The sequence below is a fragment of the Panthera leo genome, chromosome A1 (assembly GCF_018350215.1).
Source record: "Panthera leo isolate Ple1 chromosome A1, P.leo_Ple1_pat1.1, whole genome shotgun sequence".
In the NCBI taxonomy this organism is placed as follows: Eukaryota; Metazoa; Chordata; class Mammalia; order Carnivora; family Felidae; genus Panthera; species Panthera leo.
Genome location: NC_056679.1, coordinates 128,322,274 through 128,331,997, shown reverse-complemented (window position 1 = coordinate 128,331,997; position 9,724 = coordinate 128,322,274). Strand labels below are relative to the sequence as shown.

Genomic DNA, 9,724 nt, shown 5'->3' with positions numbered 1-9,724 from the left:
GCCTGTGTTTGTTGGCTGGAGAGAGGGAAAAGCTAAAGTTAATTGCATATACAACCCTGTCATGATGGGTTTCTCCCTGAACCAGGGAGAATTTCTGCTAGCCTGGAAGTACTGCCCTGCCCCTTCCCAACATGAACTAGTTCCAAAGTCCCAGAAGAGTGTATGTAATTGACAGATGAGTACACAAAGGCAACCAGAACAGGTTCCATGTAAAGATGGTATAAGACAAAAGGCATGAGGGAGGGACAGATATATGTATGGCAGAAAGGGTTCTTCACAATAATAAGTGGCCACCAAGATGTTGAAAATGATGAGTAAGTAAATGGCTATGAATTAAGGCAAGTTAACAAAACAGGTGTAAGCAGAGCAAGTGAGAGCTTGGGGAAAATAATAGGGACATCACAGATGGAGATGAAACAAGAACTTCTAGAGCTCAGGAAGGAAGCAGAAGAGAAAAATAGAGCCGCCATTGAAATGCAAGCACCTTGGAATAAACGCAAAGGAGAACAGGCACTGCTGACATCCGTGATGAAGAGGGGAACAGGATTAAGAAAAGCAAGCAAAAATAGACTAGAAATGAACAAACATAGAACGGATGAAAGAGAATCCGAAAGATCTGGAAGGCAAAAGAATTGCAGCGTATGCATTATTGGTATCCTTTAAGAAGAAGCCTGGAGATGATACTCAGTAAAATGCTTTGGAAAATTAAATAAGACTTGAGTCTCCAAATGAAAAGGCTGCACTGTGGCCCAGAGAAAACTGATACAGAATGATTAACATTGACACGTATCCAAGGACATTTACTGGCCCTTGAAGACAAAGTCTTTCATTTAGGCAAGAAAAACCAAAAAAAAAAAAAAAAAAAAAAAAAAAAAAAACCAACAAAAACCAAAGAAACAAACAAACAAAAAAAACTATTAAAAGGAGGAAAAATCAAGGTGACATTATAGCAAAACAGATTACACAGTGGAATATCAAAAGCAAGAGAAGGGAATAAGAACATAAAATATGAGTACCTGAGTGTGCGACTTACCTTGACTCTTAGTTTGTTGGCAACAGTAACCAGGACCCAGTGTCTGCTTCTGTAGCTGGTGCCTGCTAAGCTGTAGCCACCATGTATGAGGGCATCTTCATTCCTGTTGGCCAGGCTGGTGGTCAGATTGGCAGTGCCTGCTGGGAGCCATATTACTTGGAACATGGCATCCAGCCTGATGGTCAGATGCCAAGTGAGAAGACCACTGGGGGAGGGGATGACTCTTGCATCTTCTTCAGTGAGATGGGTGCTGGCAAACATGTGTCCAGGGCAGTGTTTGTAAATCCAGAACCCACCATCATTGATGAATTTTGCACTGGCACCTACCATCACCTCTTTCACCCTGAGCAGGTCTTCACAGGCTGCCAATAACTACTCCCTAGGGCACTACACTGCTGGCAAGGAGATCATTGACCTTGTCTTGGGCCGATTTTGGAAACTGGCTGACGAGTGCATATGTCTTCAGAGTTTCTTGGTTTCCACAGCTTTGAAGGGGGAGCTGGTTCTGGGTCCACCTCCCTCTCTCTGTTGATATGGGAAGAAGTCCAAGCTGGAGTTCTCCATTTACCCAGCCCCCCAGATGTCCACAGATGTAGTTGTGCTCTACAACTCCATCTTCACTACCCATCCCACCGTGGAGCAGTCTGATTTTGCCTTCATGGCAATGAGTCCATCTGTGGTGTCTGTTCTCGAAACCTTGCTATTGAATTCCTAAATCACTGCTTCTCCCTGATTTGATGAAGCCCTGAATGTTGATCTGACAAAATTTCAGACCAACCTGGTGCCCTAACCCTGCATCCACTTTGTTCTGGCTGCATATGCCCTGTAATCTCTGCTGATAAAGCCTACCATGAACAGCTTTGTATAGAACAGGTCACCAATGCATGCTTTGAGCCAGCCAACCAGGGGGTGAAATGTGACCTCCACCATGGTAAATACATGGCTTACTGCCTGTCATGCTGTGGCATCATGTTCCTAAAGGTGCATTGCTGCCATGCCCCCATCAAGACCTGTGCAGCATCAAGTCTGTGGACTGCTGCTCCACTGGCTTCAAAGTTGGTGCTAATTACCTGCCTCCCCACTGTGGTACCTGGTGGAGATGTGGCCCAAGTACAGTGAGCTGTGTGTATGCTGAGCAACACCACAGCCATTGCTGAGGCCTGGGCTCGCCTGGACCACAAGTATGACCTGGTGAATGCCAAGTGTCCCTTTGTTCGCTAGTAGGTGGGTGATGGCATGGAGGAAGGGGAGTTTTCTGAGGCCTGTGAGGACATTGTTGCTTTTGAGAAGGGTTATGAGGAGTTTGGTGTGGATTCTTCAGTAGGAGAGGATAAACAAGGAGAGGAATACTAATTACCATCCCTTTCAGCCTTCTTGCATGTCCCACTCATGACTTGAGCCTCAACGTTGGCTGACAAATATTAAACCTTTCTGATTAGATTGTCTTCACTTTCAACTATGATCATGTCTTACTCTGCCATGTGTACCTGTAAGATTTTCCCATCATGTCCCAAAGCAAAGGCTTAGAAAACAACAAAATGAGTCCCCAAATTTGACCAAACATATAACCTTAACAATAAATGTAAATTGTCCCACTCACCTGTTAAGAGACTCGTATTTACAAAGAATGTGGAGTTCAGTTCTATGCAATATAGGAGACGTGTGTAGAACAGTGAAGCCCAGAAAGGCTGAAGGTGTAGAGTTGTGCAGTGATTGCTTTAGTGTGAGTCATGTCCCAACCTGCCTCCCCCCCCCCCGCCCCAGTTTATATGTTGAAGTCCTAACCCCTCTATGAGATTATATATTGGAGATAGTTTTTAAAGAGTGGTTGAGGTTATATGAGGTTGAAAGGGTGGGGCCCTGATCTGATAGAGCTGGTGCCCTGGCAAAAAGAGAGACACTAGAATGTAGTCTTTGCCATGGGAAGATGCAGAAGGTGGCAGTCTCCAAGCCAGGAAAGTTTTACCAGAATGTGACTATGCTGGCACCCCCATTTTGGACTTTCTAGCCTCCAAAACTGTGAGAAAGTAAATTTTTGTTTTTAGAGTCACCCAGTCTATGGTATTTTTTTAGGGCGGCCCAAGCCAACAAAACAGACAACAAAGAAAATGCCAAGAGAGCGAGGGAGAGGGAGAGAGAAAGCAACAATCATAACTATATGGTTGTGTTCTAAATAAAAAGCATTAAATTAGATACAAAGGACATTTGATTACAGTAAAAGATGTAACTCGTGATATAACTTAATGTGTTAAAAAATTTGTCATGAAAACCAGTGCCAAAGTTACAGAAAATATAGGAATAGATAGAAATGTTCAAATAACAGAAAACTTAAATCTTACCTATTAACTACGGCCAATAGTTATAAAGCTAAAAGAAAGAAAGAATATGGACTCTGAATGACCTGAGTAGGATAGCTCTAATGGATACACATTAAGCTATATACTCAGAAAACGTTATACTGTCCTTTGAAGTATTGATTGAGCAGTCAGAAAAATTAACTCTGTATTAACAAAAATTAAAACACCATATTGGAGACTGAGATCTTGATAAAGCAATGCCAAATTGCAGAGGAAAATTCATAGCATTAAATACTTAAAATTAAGAATTTAGTGAATTTTAAATACCCAAAACCAGAATTTATGAAATAATGTGAATTAGAGAAAACAGAGTAAGACACTAATAAAGATAAAAGCAAAAGCAAATGAATTGTAGAAATTTTTAAAATGGTGAAACTAAGTCTATTAGTTGGGTCTGGAAAAAATATTGTTGGCTACACTCGATTTTATTTGAAAAATTTAAAAATTTAAAAATTTTAATTATAGTATAGGTACCATACAGTGTTATATTAGTTTCAAGTGTACAATATAGAGATTCAGTAATTCCATGTCTGTGCTCATCAAGATGAGTATACTTCTGTGATGCCTGGATGACTCAGTCAAGTGTCCAACTCTTGATTTTGGTTCAGGTCATGATCTCATGGTTTGTCAGATTGAGCCTTGCATCTGGCTCTATGCTTATAGCATGGAGGCTGCCTGAGTGTCTCTTTCTCTCTCTGCCCCCCCCCCCCCCCGCGTGTGCTCCCATGTGCCTTCTCTCTCTCTCTCAATAAGTTACTTAAAAAAATGAGTGTACTTTTAATCTGCATCTGTTTCACCAGTCCCCCTCCATCCACTTGACCTCTGGTAACTGTTCTCTATATGAGTCTGTTTTTTTTCTGATCTGTTCTTCTTCCCCTTCGGTTTCTTAAATTGCATATGTGAGTGAAATCATAAGGTCCATGATCATGTTGTTGCAAATAGCAAGATTTCATTCTTTTTAATGGCTAAATAATACTCTATTGTACATATATATGACATCTTCTTTATCCATTTATCAATTGATGGACATTTGGATTGCTTCCATAATTTGACTATTGTAAATACAGTAAACAGGGGTGCACATATCCTTTGGAATTAGTGTTTTTGTAGTAAAATATATTTAACGAGAATTTGCCATTTTAGAGCATACAGTTTAGTGGCATTGATTATATTCACAATGTTGTACAACCATCGTCATTACTTATGTTCAAATGTTTTTAATCCCCCTAAACAGAAACTCTGTGCCTGTTAAGCAATAGTTTCCCATTCTCCATCCCCCCACATTATGGTAAATTCCAATGTCTTTTTGTCTCAATTCTAATGTCTGGCTCATTTCATTTAGCACAATGCCCTTAAGGTTCATCCACTTAGCATATGTCATTCCTCCTTTTCTATGTCTGAATTATTTTCAGGTGGATTGCTTCCACCTTTTGGCTACTGTGAATAATGTTGCAGCACTCATTTATTTTTGCAAGGGAAAAAAGCAGGAATGGATGAAATAAGTAAACAAGAATAGAGAAATAATGTCAGAAAGTTAAAGGAGATTATAGGAGACTTATTTGGTCAATCATGTTCAAATACATTTTTAAAAACTTGGATAAAACATTTAATGTATAGAAAAGATAACATTCCAAGGCTGACCCCAGAAAATCTGAAAACCTAAAGAGATGAATTATACTAGAAAAAAAGAGAAAAGTTGTGTGGAGGCTGCCTCTCTCCCCAACTATGAGGTGCAAATGTTTTCCCAGATCAACTCTTCAAACCTTAATTGATTACTCAATTGATTTCACACTTTTCTAGATAAAGCCAAGCCACTGGTTTCTGGTTACAGAGTAAAGGATATATAAGCACAAAAATCTGCTATGGAACAGCAATGAAAAGAAAGAAAACCAAAAATCAATGTCCCTTGTGAGTATCAGTGCAAAGGTGTTGAGTGAAATATTAACAGGATCCAGAATGACAATAAAAAAAGAGTAAAATATGAGTAAGTGAGGTTTATTTGAGCAAAGGCAGGTTAGCTTAGTGTTAGGAAACCTACTAATGTAATTCACTGTAGTAGTGTATTAAAACAGCAAGCCATGTGCTCCCACCCATGGTTGCTGAAAATTTTATGAGAGTCCATTATTGATTATGGAAAAACACCTCATAAAATATAACTAAATTCATGCTGCCTTAATATAACATTTATCTTATTGCAAAAGTCAGCTCATGCTTAATGTACAAACAATAGAAGTATTCACATTAAATCAGGGCAAGGATGTCACAGTCCTCACTTTGTTGAATGCCAGTCTTGAGGTACTAGCCAACATTTTAGAGAAGAGAAATATGTATAAGTTGGAGAGGAGGAGGTAAAATAATCATATTTGGAAATAATACGATTGTGCCTAGGAAACAAAAATAACAAGGATCACTGCCAGCAATAATAAGAGAATTGAGTACTGTAGCTTGATTAAAAAAAAAAAAAAGTCAGTAGTCCTTACCCATACAAACAAAAACAATTGGTATCAGGCTATAATGCAGGATAGGACCACATGTCTAGACAAGCTGTAAAGTTTATATGGATAAATAAAAGGGGAAGAATACACAGGGAAATTATTGAATCCAAACAATAACGAGAGGACACAAATGCTCTGAGGAACATAGAGTACCAAGCTAAGATGATGACAGCACCCTGGTACTGGGCATACATAGTAACGTCAATGGAATGGAAGAGAAGGTTCTTTGCTTTTTGTGGATCACCAAAAAAATTTTTGAAAACTACTCCTCCATGTGTCTTCTATAAATGTTCATAAAAATACACGTACCTATGTACTTGTATGCGCATAGAACAGCTTTGGAAGTATATTCAAGAAACTGTAACAGTTGTTGAGTGGCTGGGAGATAGAGGTGGGAAGGGTGTTACATTTCATCATATTTCCTAGTGTAACTTTTGAATTCTCTACCATTTGTGGTGGTATCTCTTCACAGATGTTATTATATTTCCCCCCAAACCTACATAGAATATGAATAAGGTAAAAAATATTGAGGATGGGTAGAGAATGATGTGCTTGCATCCCTCCAACAAAGCCTTTGAACAATTTAACTGCCTGTGTCTGGAAGCCTCCCTGCCCCAAACACAGATTCATACTGGAGTGGACACACTGACATTAGATTTTCATCATTTGCCAAGTTTGTCCCGCTCCGGCCCTTCATCTCTTCCTTCATTCTCCAGTTGGAGGCCAGAGGGTACCTTGTTTGTGGGGGCTTTACCATTATCTCCGTGAACTCCACTCGACTGAATCTGGTACTGCTGTCCTGATAAAACCCAAGTAGTGGCCCTATAAACCTGCAATGAGTGTAACAGAAGCATGTTTGCAAACACAGTTTTAAGCAAAGTCCCCTATGTTCCTCTTGATAGATTCCTTCCCAGTCTCCTCCTGTATAGAAACCATGGAGCTGCCCACATCTTTCTGTTGGCCAGTCTCCAGGAAAAAAGTTGTCTTTCGAGAAAACACTATGATTTATTGGTCAGCAGGAAGAATGCTACAAGTGTGTTTAACTTTGATTTTAGATGGTAACTGAAAAATGGGTGTGTGCATCTTGCCCTACATTCCCATCGGCCAAGCCTTTGATAAGTAGTAGGGGAAGTCGCTAAGCAGAATAAATTCTGGTCTTGAAGTCCCTTTCTCACCCTGTCCCTTTTGAGAAAAGGCTATGAAACATAGCTAAGGGTAGTAGCTGACCCTAGAAAGCCAGGGTCACCATCAAACATTTGCTAAGACTCTGTCGCAAGCACAGGTCTAGGTCAATATGCACACACTTGTACTGGGAAGGAAGAAGGTCTCCAAAATGAGGACTGTGCCTGGAAAATGCCCTGCCACCAGTTGCTTAAAACGAAAATATAAGGTGAGGAGCATTCTAAATGTTTTCAAGCTGCCAGAACAAGAGGACGTTTCTAAGGGAAGCAGAACTCACTCGACTTTGGACTTGGGGAACACCCAAAAAAGTCCAAGTTCTTGTGCACTCAGTTTGTAACTTTTTTTAATGTTTTTTTATTTTTGAGAGAGAGTGAGAGAGCACGTATGCACACATGAGAGGGGGAGAGGCACACAGAGAGAGGGAGACACAGAATCTGAAGCAGGCTCCAGGCTCTGAGCTGTCAACACAGAGCCTGATGTGGGGCTCGAACTCACGAACTGTGAGATCGTGCGCTGAACCAAAGTTTGTTATAACTAGGTGTGGAAAAACAAAAAACAAAAACCCTCATTTCAACTTTTTCCTGGAATGGGTTAGGCACCAATTATAAAAGGAAACTTTCTCAAATGAGAAGTATTACACCTGGTTTTTACCTTTAAATATACTGTGTTGCTATTTCGCTTTGTGTTCTGGTAGCAAATGGTGCCAAGCTAAGGAATCTGACAGGGTTAATTTATTGTGTACTTCATACAGCAGCAAAAATGCTTTTCCTTAAAAATCATTTTGCTTCAGTCTGGCTTTTGCTCAGATCTACGTAGTTGCTCACGCCGTTTGATTTCCCACAGCAAGTTATTCTAAGCCCTTACTGTCATTTCTGTTTCCTCTCTTCCTCTGAACCTTCCTCTCTGTTAGCAGGATCCCTGTTTCTCTCCATCATCAACTATCTGTGTGGCTAAGAGCCAGTCACTTGACCCTCAGGGTCTTTTGGTCCTGGGGTGTGTCAGAGGCAGTGTGGAGGTGTCTTAGGGCATTTGAATAAAAAGCAGCAAAAGAGCTTGCCAATGAGAGTAGCCGGCACTGGGGGTTTTTTTCCCCATAAATGAGGAAGGAAAGCTAGTGGTGAACGAGCCCATTCAGTGTTAACATTGTTGCCACATGATCCAGCCAAGGAATATGGTTCTTTCAAAATAGAAACAATTTTTTTTTTTCCCTCAAAGGTACCTTTGGATCCATCGTTTCCCCCCCCCCCCTCTTCGTACTGAATTTATTCCAAAATCTCAAACAGCACTAGAGGAGGGCATAAGATCTTTGTGGCTTTCCAAGAGCTGCTTTTTTTTCCTTTTCTTTTTTTCTTTCTTTCTTCTTCTTCTTCTTCTTTTTTTTTTTTTTTTTTTTTTTTGAGTGACTTAAGGATTTCTAAGTTACTTTCCAGCTTGGAAAATCATATGACCTGTGAACATGTGCCTTTCCTCAGCTCAAGAAGCCATTTAAAGCAGACTTATCCTTTTTATGCAGGCTATGCTTACTCCTCTTTACAGCCATCTCCTCCATCTGAAATAGCCTTCTTTGACATTTCTCACAAACCATGAGCTTCCTAGCTTCCCTGCCTGAGATGAGTGATTCCTTCAGAACTGGACCACTTCCTGCAGCCTGGAAGCCTCCTTATCTTTAAGGTATGGGGCAAAACATGGATGGGAGTAGCCATGGTGGGAGGAGAAGTAGTAATAGTAAAAACAAAAACAACTATTCTGTGATAAGAGCAGCTAACATTTGTTGATATCCTTTTAAGTGCTGAGCATTCTATGTTTTCTTATTCATGATTCACAAGAATCCGTGAGGTGGGTATTATTATTATTCAGCCAGTTTTTCAGAAGGGGAGACTGAGGCACAGGGAGGGTTATTAAACTTGATTAAGACGGTGACTTGTGGAGCCAGGCTTCATCTTGAGGCCGTTGGATTTCCATGGCCCATGCTTTTACTGCTCTTGATGCATATTTACCTGTGCCTGTTTGAATTGTTTTTTAAGCTGTATCTGCCCCATCTTCCTTGTGAGACTCCTGGAGGGCAGGTTGTATCTTCTTTTGTATCCTGTTGCCATGTTTTAACAGTAAAGAAGCATGTAGCTTCTTGCAGCCACGACTCCTTAGGGGAAGAGAATATTCCCCCAATAGCACAATACATGTCACAGGCCTGTGGGGTGATGTCAAAGCTGTTGGGGGTTTTGTTCAAGTTGTTTCTCTTTGTCATTTCTTAGCCATACTTCTGAGTGTTGAAATGGGCTAATAGGGAATCAGAATGCGGAAGTTGTGGACAGCTCGCTTAGAAGTTGTGTTAATAGCTAATAGAGATTTTAGAGTCATTTCCAACATGACAAGTTTGGTGTCTTAAGACTGAGTTATTTTGGTGCTTTAATTTCAACTTGTTTTAATGGCCTTTGGCCTCCTGCTTAATGTCAATTGAGGCAGCAGATTAATTCCCCATAAACAGTGGCTTGTCATGTCTTGTTGCTTAATTCTGGGTTTCATGAAGCACCAAGAGAGAGATTTATCGATTAAGCAAATTACCGTGTTGTGTCCTCTGAAGTCGTTGGGGTCGGTGTCTTGCTTTAGCAGCTGCAAAACGTTTTATGCAGTCAAATGATCAACAAATGAGTCTTGAT

The 9,724-nt window shown here is 40.4% G+C and overlaps 1 pseudogene; it reads left to right on the top strand.

Moving 5' to 3' along the window:
• The first annotated feature begins 1,114 nt into the window (after nt 1-1,114).
• Nucleotides 1,115-2,386, top strand: LOC122220307 (annotated as a pseudogene).
• The last annotated feature ends 7,338 nt before the right edge of the window (nt 2,387-9,724 follow it).